Source organism: Ctenocephalides felis, unplaced genomic scaffold (genome assembly GCF_003426905.1).
Source record: "Ctenocephalides felis isolate EL2017-DRISC unplaced genomic scaffold, ASM342690v1 CF-g0.4_SCAFFOLD_03572, whole genome shotgun sequence".
NCBI lineage: Eukaryota > Metazoa > Arthropoda > Insecta > Siphonaptera > Pulicidae > Ctenocephalides > Ctenocephalides felis.
In genome coordinates, this window is record NW_020539726.1 from 41,120,487 (window position 1) to 41,136,331 (window position 15,845).

At 30.2% G+C, this 15,845-nt stretch overlaps 1 protein-coding gene across 1 annotated transcript in view; it reads right to left on the bottom strand.

Annotated features, from left to right (window-relative positions):
* Positions 1 to 15,845, bottom strand: part of LOC113387535 (neurogenic locus Notch protein) — a gene marked incomplete in the record, with an annotated part of 245,646 nt that overhangs the window by 60,626 nt on the left and 169,175 nt on the right.

Below are 15,845 nucleotides of genomic sequence, written 5' to 3' on the forward strand. Positions count from 1 at the left end.
TTTATTTTTAAATGTATTATCATTTATTAATATTGGGCTTTTGAAACATTTTACTTGTTTATTTTTGGCATTTATGCGATTTATTCTATTGAGCAAATCATAGGAGCAAAAAAATCTAGCCTTTCGTTATCGTGACCATAACACAAACACTGGTATTTCATGTTGAATTATTTTGATTTATTTTTTATTATTTATGATATCCAATATTGCATCTTAAACTTCTCCTAATTGATATCGTAAGGCCGAATTGTATTTTTTTATCTTTACTTTCCCATTTCTTGTTTTAAAGTGAAATTTTTAACTTATTTTAAAAATATTGTGCAAATATTAGCGAAATATGCAAAAAATTATATATTTTCTTGAATGATATTGAAAGAAAAACCTATATTGAAAATTTCATATCCGAATCTTGTGTTGGCGCCCCCTAAGGCGTGCGCTCGCATTCAAAGTACTGATTATTACTTAATTTGATATTTTAAGTGAATTAATATGTCAAATCCTGTTCATATGTGTATCATTCATCTGCCATACATATACTGTATTTTATATTATTTTAATTTCTGGCACATCTCAGCTGCTTTTTGGCAATAATAATGTAGACATTTTATTTTTCTTATTCATAACATGAATTTATTATACATATTCTAATATTGTTCTAGGCTTCTAAGTAAATTGAAATTGTTGGTAGATGACAGTTTTCATTTGTTTTCAATGCCAAACAGTGTCTTAAATATTTTCAATGTCAAACACTGACATGTCGTTTTTTGCATTTTTTCCATTTATTTCTACAATCTTACTATATTTCTTAATTCAAAAATCCTAAAAATTCCCTTAACAAACTTCAGAAAGATTTATCAAAATCCGAATAATTGTTTAGGAGGAGTATATTTACATACATCATCACAGAAGAATTTCATATATAAGATATAATGTGATTGAGAAAGGTATTTGTGGTAGACATTTCATTCTTCTTATTCATAATCATGAATTTATCATACATATTCTAATATTGTCTAGGCTCATAAATAAATTGAAATTTTTGGCAGATAACAGTTTTCATTTGTTTTCAATGCCAAACAATGTCTCAAATATTTTCAATGTCAAACAATAACTTGTCGTTTTTTTTGCTATTTTTTCTATTTATTTCTACAATCTAGTATATAGTATATTTCTATAATTAAAAAAAATCCTAAAAAAATCCCTTAACAAACTTCAGAAATATTTATCCAAATCCGAATAATCGTTTAGGAGGAGTATATTTACATACATCATCACAGAAGAATTTTATATATAAGATATAATTGTGATAGAGAAAGGTATTTGTGGTAGACATTTCATTCTTCTTATTCATAATCATGAATTTATTATACATATTCTAATATTGTCTAGGCTCATAAATGAAATGAAATTTTTGGCAGGTGAAAGTTTTCATTTGTTTTCAATGCCAAACAGTGTCTCAAATATGTTGTTTTTTTGCAATTTTTTCCATTTATTTCTACAATCTTTCTATATTTCTATAATTAAAAAAATCCTAAAAAAATCCCTTAACAAACTTCAGAAATATTTATCAAAATCCGAATAATTGTTTAGGAGGAGTATATTTACATACATCATCACAGAAGAATTTCATATATAAGATATAATTGTGATTGAGAAAGGTATTTGTGGTAGACATTTCATTCTTCTTATTCATAATCATGAATTTATCATACATATTCTAATATTGTCTAGGCTCATAAATAAATTGAAATTTTTGGCAGATGACAGTTTTCATTTGTTTTCAATGCCAAACAATGTCTCAAATATTTTCAATGTCAAACAATAACTTGTCGTTTTTTTGCTATTTTTTCTATTTATTTCTACAATCTAGTATATAGTATATTTCTATAATTAAAAAAAATCCTAAAAAAATCCCTTAACAAACTTCAGAAATATTTATCCAAATCCGAATAATCGTTTAGGAGGAGTATATTTACATACATCATCACAGAAGAATTTTATATATAAGATATAATTGTGATAGAGAAAGGTATTTGTGGTAGACATTTCATTCTTCTTATTCATAATCATGAATTTATTATACATATTCTAATATTGTCCAGGCTCATAAGTAAATTGAAATTTTTGATAGATGACAGTTTTCATTAGTTTTCAATGCCAAACAATGTCCCAAATATTTTCAATGTCAAACAATGATATGTTGGTTTTTCATTTTTTTTCATTTATTTCTACAATCTTACTATATTTCTATAATTAAAAAAATCCTAAAAAATTCCCTTAACAAACTTCAGAAAGATTTATCAAAATCCGAATAATCGTTTAGGAGGAGTATATTTACATACATCATTACAGAAGAATTTTATTTATAAGATATAATTGTGATTGAGAAAGGTATTTGTGGTAGACATTTCATTCTTTTTATTCATAATCATGAATTTATTATACATATTCTAATATTGTCTAGGCTCATAAATGAAATGAAATTTTTGACAGATGACAGTTTTCATTTGTTTTCAATGCCAAACAGTGTCTCAAATATTTTCAAGTCAAACTATATTTCTATAATTAATAAAATCTTAGAAAATTTCCTTAACAAACTTCAGAAAGATTTATCAAAATCCGAATAATCGTAATAAGCTCGGCATTTGTGGCAATAAGTTATTACCACAAATGCCTTTCTCAATCACAATTATATCTTATATATAGAATTCTTCTGTGATGATGTATGTAAATATACTCCTCCTAAATGATTATTCGGAATTTGATAAATCTTTTTAGAGTTTGTTAAAGAATTTTTCAGGATTTTTTGATTCATAGAAATATAGTTAGATTGTAGAAATCAATGGAAAAAATTGAAAAAACCGTATGTGATTGTTAACTAAAAATTAGGCTCTCAACTATCTAATTGTGAGTTTTATGCCCCCAAGTATATTTCTAATTCTAATAATTTCCTCGTCTGCTGGAGCCCCTGACTGTGACCCCCTTGACTCGACTGACCGGCTCACCAAGTCATAAGTCGGAGTCATTGCGTTTTACGCGGAATGAGACTCTATTAAAAATTATTACATCTGCCTGCCAAGTGGTAATAATTATACATACATACATACACTTGTTGTCGAAAGAGATAGGCAAGGGGGCAGGGGACGAGGGACAAGGGGGTACGCATAAAAAGGTAGGGCTCCTCGTAGAGAAAGATAAATGTGGTAAATGTACAGTGAAACATTGTACACAAAGGAGATAAAGAATATATTAAGGGAAAACTGTTAAAATAAATGGAAGAAGAAAATTTGATATTTTCAGGTGACAGAAGCAAATTATTTCTAGATATAGATTTTTTTAACAAAAATCATTTTACGGCCAATCGTCTGCTATCAAAAGTCTATTTGGTGCAGGTGGAGGTCTATTATAATTTTTGAGAAATTTTTAAGTTTTTTCTTATTGTTAGATAAAAGAGTTAACTTTGTAATGAGCACCACTGAATCTTAAGCGAGTTAGTCGGTTGATGTGAGGTTATTGACTCTCTTTGTGATGCTCACAGTCTTACTCTTTCTTCGCTGTTATGTCTTGAGATTTAGTTGGAGAGCTGGCAATAACAATAATAATAACAACGAAAACAATAATAATAATAATATAGAGGACGTTAACGCTACATATCAATATTATAAATAACTAGTAGTGGTGTATGGCATTGTGCCTTAAGGCAAATTGTTGGAACTTCCCGTACCGGAATACTAAATTATTAAACAAAACTTTGCGAAACGTTGAAAAAATACGATTTTTTAGAAGTTTTGAAATTTTTGAAAAACTTTGACTTTTTTGAAAAAAATGATTTTTTTGTTTTTTGATTTTTTTTGTATTTTGATTGTTTTTTTTAAATTTTGAACATTCTTTCAAAGCAATCGTACTGCTTTAACTACATAGAGACGAAATATAGAAGCGCGTAAGCGCCGCGTCGCCGTCTAACGGATAAACATTGGTACAGAACCCATAGGAATTCAAGCAAAATTTATACTTATTGTTAAAATCTCTATAAAATATCTAATAATTTGATGTGCATATGTCTAATGGTCATTTTTGACCGCCAAATGGCATTTTTTTACTTTTTTCACTAAATCTCCAAAACCACTAGACCTGCCTTCATGAAATTTTGATCCATTCTTCATCCTGTTAATATAAGTAAAATGTTTTTTGAATTATTTAAATCGGACGCTCCGTTCTCTTAAAAACTGAGTTACCGTTTTTGGCACTTTTTGCCCCGTATCTTTAGAACGGCTAGACCTGCCTTCGCCAAAAACTAATCAGCACGTCTTTTTATCAATTGGAATCGATTGTTTTTTGAATTATTGAAATTGGTTGATCGGTGTTCTCGAAATCGTCGACGAAAATTTGTATCCGACATACACACGCACACACATACATACAAACACACATACATCAATTTTTTAACTTCCCGAAGGAGAAGTTTATGTTTTCATCAAAAAACCCGATTCGCTAATTTTATGTTTTCTCGACGTTTCAAGCCATTCTGAATCGATTGAGACCAAATTTGGAAAAAGTATGTGTGTGTGTGTGTGTGTGTGTGTATGTGAACAGATTTTTTGCCGTAAATCGACGTTTTCTCGAAAACGGCTGGGTCGATTTCAAAAATGTAAAAGCCATTCGATGTATCTCGACGAGGACTATTGTTTGTCAGTTTTGTGCGACGATCGGCCAAGCCGTTTCTTCATAAATGGCAGAAAAGTGAAAAATTTTTCGTCTACGTTTTAGCCCGCAATTCTGAATCGATTTTGAAAATTCAAAAACCGTTCGAAAGATATTGGTTGGGAATCGTGCTGATTAGTTTTTGGTAGAGATCGGCCGGGCCGTTTTCTTGTAATAAAGTTTTTAAAAAAAAAATTTCGACGATTTTTATGATTATTTTTTTGACGATAGATACCATAGTCTTCTAGATCATACTAAAATATTACGGCCCTACGACAACTGGTTCAGCTTTAAAAATTCGTCAAAGTTTGCAAAAATCAGTATGGTCTTTTTGGCATTTGTCAAAATTAGACTTTTGATCGACGTTTTCTCAAAAACGCCTGAACCGATTTTAGAAATTTAAAAGCCATTTGATGTATTTCGGTGAGGACTATCGTTTGTCAGTTTTGTGCAATGATCTGCCAAGCCGTTTCTTTGTAATTTAAAAAAAACTTTTCGTCCACATTTAAGCTCATCCTACCGAACGATTTTAAAAAATCAAAAACTGTTCGAAAGATATTAGTTGGGAATGATGCTGATTAATTTTAGGTGAAAATCTACCGAGCCGTTTTCTTGTAATTAACTGTTGAAAAAAAGTGTTAAATTTTCGTCGACATTTAAGCTCATCCTACCAAACCGATTTAAAAAAATCAAAAACTGTTCGAAAGATATCATTTGCGAATGGTGCTGATTAATTTTAGGTGAAAATCTACCGAGCCGTTTTCATGTAATTAACTGTTGAAAAGAAGTGTTAAATTTTCGTCGACATTTAAGCTCATCCTACCGAACCGATTTTAAAAAATCAAAAGCTGTTCGAAAGATATCATTTGGGAATGATGCTGATAAATTTTTGGTGAAAATCTACCGAGCCGTTTTCTTGTAATTAACTGTTGAAAAAAAATAAGCCGATTTTCATGGAACTTTTTTTGGCGATATACATCATGGTCTTACTACAAGTAGTTTAATTTTAAAAATTCATCAAAGTTTGAAAAATACTAATAATGCTTTTCAGTCAAAATTAGACCTTCATCGACGTTTTCCCATAAACTACTAAACTGATTAGAAAAATTTTAAATTTAGGAAAAAGATAAAAATGTTTGTCCACGGCTCAGCTCACAACACTGAATCCATTTTGAAAATTTAACAACGATTCTAAAAATCGATTAATTTTCGGTAAAGATAGCTTTTTTGTAATTTTTTTTGTTAAATATTACTGTTCGACAATTTACTTGAATTTTTTTTTACGATATATGTCATTGTCTTTACAGAACATACTAAAAGTATTACGATCCTACAATAAGTCAACTTAACCATCAAACTTTGAAAAATTTATGAGCTTTCCTGGCATTTGTTAAGATCCGACGCTTTAGCAAAAAAGCCTGCGCGGATTTATAAAATTTGAAAATAGTTTTAAAGATATCATTTTTATCAGTAGTCTTGTTTAGTTTTTGGTGAATATCGAATCAGCCGTTTTTTCCTAATAACACATTATTCCTAATAACACATTAATTAACTTCCCGAAGGAGAAGTTTATGTTTTCATCAAAAAATCCGATTCGCTAATTTTATGTTTTCTCGACGTTTCGAGCCATTCTGAATCGAATGAGACCAAATTTGGAAAAAGTATGTGTGTGTGTGTGTGTGAACAGATTTTTTGCCGTAAATCGACGTTTTCTCCATCCAAACGGTTAGACCGATTTCAAAAATTTAAAAGCCATTTGATGTATCTCGATGAGGACTATCGTCTCTGAGTTTTGTGCGGCGATCGGCCGGGCCGTTTCTTTTTGTAAATTGCAGAAAAGTGAAAAATTTTTCGTCCACGTTTTAGCCCGCAATTCTGAATCGATTCTGAAAATTCAAAAACCGTTAGATAGATATTGGTTGGGAATCGTGCTGATTAGTTTTTGGTAAAGATCGGCCGGGCCGTTTTCTTGTAATAAAGTTTTTAAAAAAAAATTTTGACGATTTCTATGATTATTTTTTTGACGAAAGATACCATAGTTTTCTAGGTCATACTAAAATTTACGGCCCTACGACAACTGGTTCAACTTTAAAAATCGTCAAAGTTTGCAAAAATCAGTATGGTCTTTTTGGAATTTGTCAAAATTAGACTTTTGATCGACGTTTTCTCAAAAACGCCTAAACCGATTTTGGAAATTTAATTGATGTATTTCGGTGAGGACTATCGTTTGTCAGTTTTGTGCAACGATCTGCCAACGTTTCTTTTTCTTCGTAATTTGAAAAAAAGTGTTGAACTTTTCGTCCACATTTAAGCTCATCCTACCGAACCAATTTTGAAAAATCAAAAACTGTTCGAAAGATATCATTTGGGAATGATGCTGATTAATTTTAGGTGAAAATCTACCGAGCCGTTTTCTTGTAATTAACTGTTAAAAAAAAATTTAAGCCTTTTTTCATGGAACTTTTTTTGGCAATATACATCATGGTCTTATAGAACTTACTGTAATATTACGGCCTTACAACAAGTAGTTTAATTTTAAAAATTCGTCAAACTTTGCTAAAATTATTATCGTTTTTTTTTAAAGTAGGATTGATGAAGTATATTATTTACACATTTTTTTGATCAAGTCGATTATTTACACATATCGGGAAGTTCATGTAATTTGCCTCAAGGCTAAATACCAAACCAACTAGTTCAAATGTATGCCAAAATGTTCAGAAACCTGTGAAACGTAAAGATATATAAAAATTTTCATTTTCGATTTTTTTGCGATTACTATAAATTACCCACTTTAACATAAATATATTATGTATTTACATAATAATAATTTGAACATTTGTGTATTTTAGAATGAAACAACATTATTTTTTGAACTAAAGATTTGTTTTCAACATCATAATTTTCTAGAAAAGTCATTGGTCCAGACACAATTTGTTTCCTAATTTTGCGCATAATTTGAGTAAAACTTAATAAGTCAATGTATCCTTAACCCTTGAACTTCAATCATAATCAAGTTTTTTTATTTAAAAACCGACTTCTCAATGACATTGCTTTATAAATGGCAAAGGATGTCCTAAATCTATTATTATAGTATTACTGATGTATCTTTCTATTGATGTAGGCTACATGTAGCAATGCCGAGTTAGGTTTCAGTTTCAGTTGGAAATATATTTCTATCTATATTTTTTAAAGAAAGTCGATGTCACTACTGCTTGACATCAGGCTGTTCAAAACGGTATCGAACCTGGAACTTCTGATTCAAATATGTCGGAACATGTTCTGCTTCAAATGATAATTGCCATTTTGGCATACCATAGAAAACATTGTATGCTTGTAGGTGCGGGCACATTCATTTACTCATTTTTTTTTTTCATTGTCGTTGGCTCTCTGTCTATTGTCTTGTTCTTGGTCGTTCGTCCACTATCAGCGTACGTACAACACTTTGTCTCGAATCTGATGTTTCTCTGGTTGGTTCTTAGTTCTTAAGTTCTTCTTGTTCGAGTCGAAGTCGAAGTCGAAGTCGTTCTCGGTTTCTTCGTCGCTGCATAAAAAAGTTTAAACTACGACCGAACGACCTGTTGATCGGGTGAAGGACATTCGCAGGTCGTGGGGCCCGAAATGGAACGATATACATATATGAATAATTTAACTTATGTCAAGTATATGCTTGAACTCTCATTTTATTGATTACATTAAAAACAAATTTTAATTTGAAACTTTGCTTTATTTGACTTAAATACATACATTGATTTTTACATAAATTGTATACACCTATTCTGGGAATATCATCATTATCACATATATTGCATATATATATTTATATTAGTTTGTTTCAATATAGTTAATTATACAAGTATGAAAGTTATTACATTACAGTTTTCACAATTTGAATACAAAATTCAGAGCCTTTTAATACAAACGGTAGATAAAGTAAAAGTAAAATTTGATAAAAAATTAACAAGGAAAAAAGTTACAGATCTTCATATCGTATATACATTTATAAATTATTGATAGATTAACACGATTAAGAACAAAACTGAGATAATTTAAGTCAATAGAAAATAATAATATTTAGTACTTGTGAAAAAAATTTCTCAATAAAATTATGAACTAGTGGCAAATTGCTGGAATTTCTGGTACCGTACCGTACGAAATATTCGATGAATTTTAAATGTCTTCAAATAGTTTATTATAAATACTGAAACTTACAATATTCGTATTTTATAGACGAAATATAACAGCTTATAAATTGGACGTTTATATATGTTAATATGAAAAGTAAAGAAACGAAACGTAGTCAAGCAGAGTCAAAATGAAGGACCTTATGTCATATTTTTAAGAATTATATAAAATGAATTGCAAAGTTAAAATTATTTATCTCAAGTATGTAAGCGAGCTTTGGAATTTAAGCTAAAATTAAAATTAAAATCCCAATCATTTTCGATATTCAAAAAAATATACATATTTGCTTGACATTTGTAAAAAAAAACCTTTCTCAAAAACTGATCTTTTTTTTACATTGTCAATACAAGCAAAATGTTTTTCGAATCATTCAAATCTCTCAAAAACTTAATTTCTATTCTCTGCATTCTTTGTTCCGTATTTCTGAAATTACTGGACCTGTCTTTGCCAAAAACTAATTAGCACGTCTCCTTATCAATACAAATCGAATGTTTTTGAATAATTCAAATGGGTTAATCTGAGATACAAAATATTGTATACACACACATCATTTTTTTCTGAGATATGCCAATATGTTGCGAAACCTCTCATGTAAAAAAAATTGATTTTAGGACGATTATAATATCTTACGCTTAAGGTTAAGGGAAGTTAAAAATAAAAATTTATAAAAATTTAGCAAGGAAAAACGTGACAAATCCTCATTTTGTTAATACATTTATAAATCTAACGTTAAAATTTATTTAGAAAAACGAAACTTAGAATGATTTTTTTTAGACTTTGTGTTTGAATAAATTTCTTGCCTTGCCATTTTTTATTGGAAAAGACATTTTAATTTAATTATAATTCACGTTAATTTAATTCGATTTTAGATTTTAATTACAAATTTCGATAACTATAACTGCGATTATTTCATATGGGGAACATAAGATATTTCACTGAGGTTCACTTTAGTTTCTAGTAACCAAAGAGACAACCTAGGGACCGATTCTGCCGCATATCAGAAAAATGTTATGGCAAGGCCATGTTATGAAGAACTTTCCATACTAAATATTGACAAAAGCCATGTGGTTGGTGTGCAGTCAGGCGTATTTCTCAGGTTGTCAGATAGAAAACATAACATAGAAACCGCACATAAGTCAAAAAAATGATCTTAGATAACAGGGTCTTTCTGACTCGGCTTCATAACATACGAGTGACGTTGCAGTTTATGCGTAAAACGCCTGAATGAACAGCAAATACACAACAATTTGACAGTATGATTCAGTAGCATAATGTATGGAAGTTGAAACGTAACATGGTGTTGCCATAACATTTTTCTGTTATGAGGCAGAATCGGTCTCTCAATTCAGCTTTTTAGAAATGATTTCAATTGCAGTTGTATAATTTGTTATAACTTAGAATTAAGGATATTAGGACATATGGGATCGTTCAAGTATTACGTAAGCCGATTTATTACAATTATTTACCCCCCCCCCTCTCCTTTGTCATCAAAAGTAAGCAAATTTCTTACCAAAAATAAGCAAAATAAGCAAATCAATAACCCCCCCGCCCTCCTATAGTGCTTACGTAATACTTGAACGGCCCCTATTTAGGTATCTAGAAATAAAAAAAATAGATATTTTGATCCACGTCTTCCATGCCGATTCTTTGCACAGGCAAACAATCTGAGAAAGTACATTTGTCGTTTATCTCATCATTTATATATGTTATATATAAGATCTATAAACGACGTAATGATAGTCGTCACTAAACATTGTATTCCATGAGCAGCAAATTGACCAATAATTTTATGCAATTTCAATTCCTTCATATCTAACCTGTACCTGTGTCTCCATCCATCCCCTGGGAAAATCCTTCTTGGGCCTTGTGGGAAATCGTATGCAAAATAGTTTTATGTCTTAATACCTGTGTCGTTGTTACCTTGTGATGTTATGGTGCTGTACTATTAATAGTATGTAGAAGTACTCTACTCGCACTTGTCCTACGGTACTAGAAATTCCAGTTTTCAGAGGTAGATTTGTTGATAAAAATTTCAACGTTTCTGGGAAACTTTGTAAAATGACGATGGTACAAAAAGATGGAATAAAATAAAAGTCAACGTCGACAGTAATGGAATTGGCGAAAAAGGAAGATTTTTCCAAATATTTTTTTTTGAATAAATTGTAATGTTAGATTATATATGTATTTGCTTGCTAAATTTTTATCAAATTTTATTGCAACGATAAGACTCTGAAATTAGTACTCGAACTGGGGAGTTGGATGATGTTTATTTCATGTGTTGGAATTTAATGTAATTACTCGATCAAATAACATAAAACAATATTTTTGGATTCAGTTTGTTATATCAAGAACGTTGTAATTCAATTCAAGTTGTATTGGAAGATCTTTCCAGTTATTAAGTACAACAAATATAGACTTTGGTAAAGTTTACATTGTTTTTACTTGGATTGCTGGATGATAAAAGGTCTAGACCTAATTTATGTTAAATTATTTTGGTGAGAGTATTACCAAAGGCTTGAAATTTTGCATTCAAAGTTGCCGAAAAGCATAAGACAAGTCATTTTTAACATTGTCTTCAAAGTTGCCAAAAAACATAAGACAAAGCATTTTTACCACATTGCAATAAAGCTCCTAAAGGACACTCATGAACATATATAAACAAACGAAATTACATCAATTTTAATTCTTTCAGCATATCATAGATATGATAAATTTACCCTTAGGCTTAATTCTAGATAAGATTTATATAAATATACTAGCTGACCGGCAGACGTTTTGTACCCATGTCTATAGTGTACATTTCTAAAAACAACCCTATAATAAGCCTTCTCTTCTTTCAATTGATATTTATGATATACGGCGTTAGTTTTTTTTTAGATGTCTGGATAAAGTTCGAAAATGGTCTACAGAATTACATAGAATTTTAAATGTATTGCTAGCTAAACTTCTCAGGAAATATTGATCGTGTGGAATTATATTATTTAATTGATTTGACATATCTTTATTATCGTCAACTCCGTAAATAAATATTGTAGGGGGCTTACTAACGGGCTATAATTTAAAAGTTCCAATTTTTAATCACCTATACTTCTATCGATATCCGACGTTATTTTGAAAAAAATAAAAATACACCACGGAGAAGGAATGTCATTCCCCGGGAAGTGGCAAAGGAGTCTAAATTATTTTCACTTTTGAACTTGAGAGTAAGATGAACCTAATTAATCTAAAATTTCATGCAAATTGGAGCACAGTACAAAAATTCAGACCAAAAACATTCTATTGACTTGAGTTAATATTTCGTATCCAATTCTAAACATATGAATTTTTGACACAATGAAACTTCTAAATAATTTTTTTTAATAAGTAATTTTTTTTTTGTATTGTGGTTTAGTTAAGTAAGGCAAAACACGACCGCATTAGTTAAAAAAAGAATCTACCAAATTGTATTATATAATTTTATTTACCAAACATATACTGTATCTTATATTATTTTAATTTTTTAATTCATAATCATGAATTTATTATATTCTAATATTGTCTAGACTCATAAAGAAATTGAAAATTGAAAGAAAAAAATTTTTGGCAGGTGACAGATCTCATTTGTTTGTCAAACAATGCCTCAAATATGTTCAATGTCAATCAATGATAAGCGGTTTTTTGTAATTTTTGCCATATATTTCTACAATCTAACTATACTTCTATATTTCAAAAAATCCTAAGAAATCCCTTAACAAATTTTGTAAAGATTTAGCAAAATCCGAATAATTGTTTAGGAGGAGTATCTTTACATACATTATTACAGAGGAATTTATATATAAGATAATGTAGAAAAGATAAACCTGATTTGTTTGACTAATGAAATGAGAACAAAATATACGCGTGGAAAATATATTTTCAACAAAATTACAATAATGTTGAAAAATTATATTATAAGAAACAAATAAACATTTGTTTCATTCAAAAAATATATATGTATTTCAATATATAAAATTGGTTCTTGAACGTTTAAAGTACGTGTACTATATCTAGAGAGACTGTGTTTTAAGAAGCACACTAGCACCATCTGTGATATGCCGAAAACACTAACAGAGTAAAGGGCATTTGTTCTATGTTTATCCCCATGCTCGTGAACTACTGAACTCATTGAACTAGTATAAGAAAAATTCATGTGCACATTCATACAGGGCAGTGAAAGTCTAAGCCCATAACCTCCAAAATGTGAACTATAACCAAAACATTGTCGACATGTACTCCCACATCATACAATTGTCTTCTATCATCCAAGAATTCACCGTTCGCCTCATAAACATCGATAAACTCCTAATGACACGTTGCTGTTACAAGTTACAACTAATGTTATTATTTTATTGCTTCCTCGACGTTTTCTTCTGTTTTGTCGTCGATCGTGTCTTATTGTTGCTGTCGGAATTATCATCATCATCTTGTGATCGACTGTGCAGCTTCGCAGTTACACATCGAGAAGAAATCACATGGCCGTAGTAGTAATAGAATATCACAGATACTGTTAAGGGAATTTTAGGCATTAACTTTCTCATGTTCAAAATAATTTAGACTAGAGATGGGTAACTCACTCCGGAGTTATCACTCCGATACAACTCCTCCCTTGGAGTGAATCCTAGTGGAGATGTCTCACAGGATTTGTCATATCCGACTTTACTAAATTGATACTAAATCTCTTAACATGTGCAGATATTTGCTTGAGATTTTTTACTAATACCAAAGATTCGAGTCGAAAGAAGTGTTTTTTTTTCCTCGTCTTACAGGCAGTTTTAGGACTTTTTGGGTATATAATGTCTCAAAATAATGCTATTTTGTATTCTATTTTCTGTATACGATAATGTTTGTCCGTAAATGAGCTCTTTCAATGGTATACAACCAACTAAAAAATCTGTAGTATTACATTATAACTTTTACACAATTATGATTTTATAATTGTGTAAAAGTAACAGTATGCTAATCAAACTACCTAATGTATAATTAATTCTCGTAAGGGAAATAATAAAAGAATGTGAGGTATTATGAATTTGTGAAAAATATTGTACACAAAGATTTGTTCTTATTTCATATATAAGGTTCACAGCATTATTTCCATATAAAATAAACATATTCAAAGAATTCTATATTTTCTCTTCAAAACTAATTACAAAACTGATTTTGATTTCCAAGTTTTTTGTCAATTTGGGATTTGTATACATATTGAAATGCACAAAATAGTAAATTAATATATAAAACTAGCAAACCCGACGAACTCCGTTTTGCCACCAGATGGTTTCGTGAGAAAGATGAAGAATTTTTTTGTTTGTTTTATATTTGAAAAGGAAAAATTTGATTTCATTACACAACAGCAATGAATTTATTTCGATTACAAAAATGAAGTTTTTTTTAGCTGAACTTCTTTGAGTAAATGAAAGTGAATCCGCAATTATCCGTTTCATTGAAGTGCTCTTTGGTAAACACATTTTTTGTTTTCTGGTCTGACGTTAACACAACAAAGCATATGGTTTTCCAACTCGTGAACAGGCAACGTATAACTGCCCATGTAAAAAACAATGATTTTCTAAATAATCTTTTTGAAATTTATCCCGCAAACACTAAGCGTTTGGCCTTGAGACTTGTTATTGCGAACACATGGCAAACTGGAAATTGCAATCGTTTGAAGTCAAACGGAAGACCAGTCGGAATCATTGGTATGTCACCAAATCGCCAGCAATTTTTGATTGAATGGTGAAATTCAGTGCGTGTACAGCATTATTCTTTGCGGCAAGAATTGCTCGTTGACTTAACCAAGCATAATTATGATAATTCTCACTAATCTCATTACTCGAATTTTTAATTACGGTGCACAACTAATTTTCTTAGCTATAAACCTTGCGGAGCCCGACCCCTTTCCAACGAATGCAAAATTGTCGAAATCGGTTTGTGACGTTTGGGAGTTATATCGTCAGGAAAAAAATGAAAAATCGTTTATTATATCGTTTTATTTTATATATATGTAGGTAGATGAAAAAAATGTTTGAACTATTTGTAAACTATTTCCAAAGTCTTAATAAATCCTCATAGATATGTTAACAGCACACCAGAAAACACATTTGTGTCAATTATTATGTTTCAAAGTTTTCAATTATTATGTTTCAAACTTCTCGGAGTTGTGAAGTTGTTAAGTCGATATAACTCCTCTCTGAAGCGGAGTAAAATCCTAACCGATCCGGATTCGGATATGATAAGCCCATCTCTAATTTAGACTAACAAATTACTAATATGGTCTTTTTTTTCAGGTGCATCTGCGATCCAGGTTACACAGGCCAGGACTGCGAGAGCGAGTACATTCCTTGCTCGCCTTCGCCTTGTCAGAATGGGGGCACCTGCAGACAAGTGGATTCCCTAACTTACCAGTGTCACTGTCCAAAAGGTAAGATAGTATAAAATATCAATATAATAAATATTATATTAGCAAACAATTACTGCCAGCCATTGGCAAGTTGTTAAGCATTCGATTTGTAAAATCAGGGGTATACAGTTCGAATCCTGGTCTAGTACTACATATAAAAATTAATTGATATTGACTGGGACAAAATGAGCGATTAGATAGAAGAAAAATTAAGTGAGTTGTAGTTGGCCAAATGTACCTACTAGTTTACAAAGCTAACAATAAAGAAAAAAGCATTTAGTGGGCGTCCATTAGTTACGTGATAGATTTTTTAAGGATTTTTGGACTCTCCCTTCCTTCTGGTGATACGTGGTGATATTCAATTTTTTTTAATTACAATATTTATTACAACTGTTAAATAATTTAACATCTAGCAATATTGATAAATAATAACATAAATTTAAATAAATAAGAGTGCAAAGGATAGAATTTACATTAAAATGATATCCGTAGTATGATGATTTAATATAAAATAAAAGCAAATAATAATAAACAAAATACTCAAAATTATTCC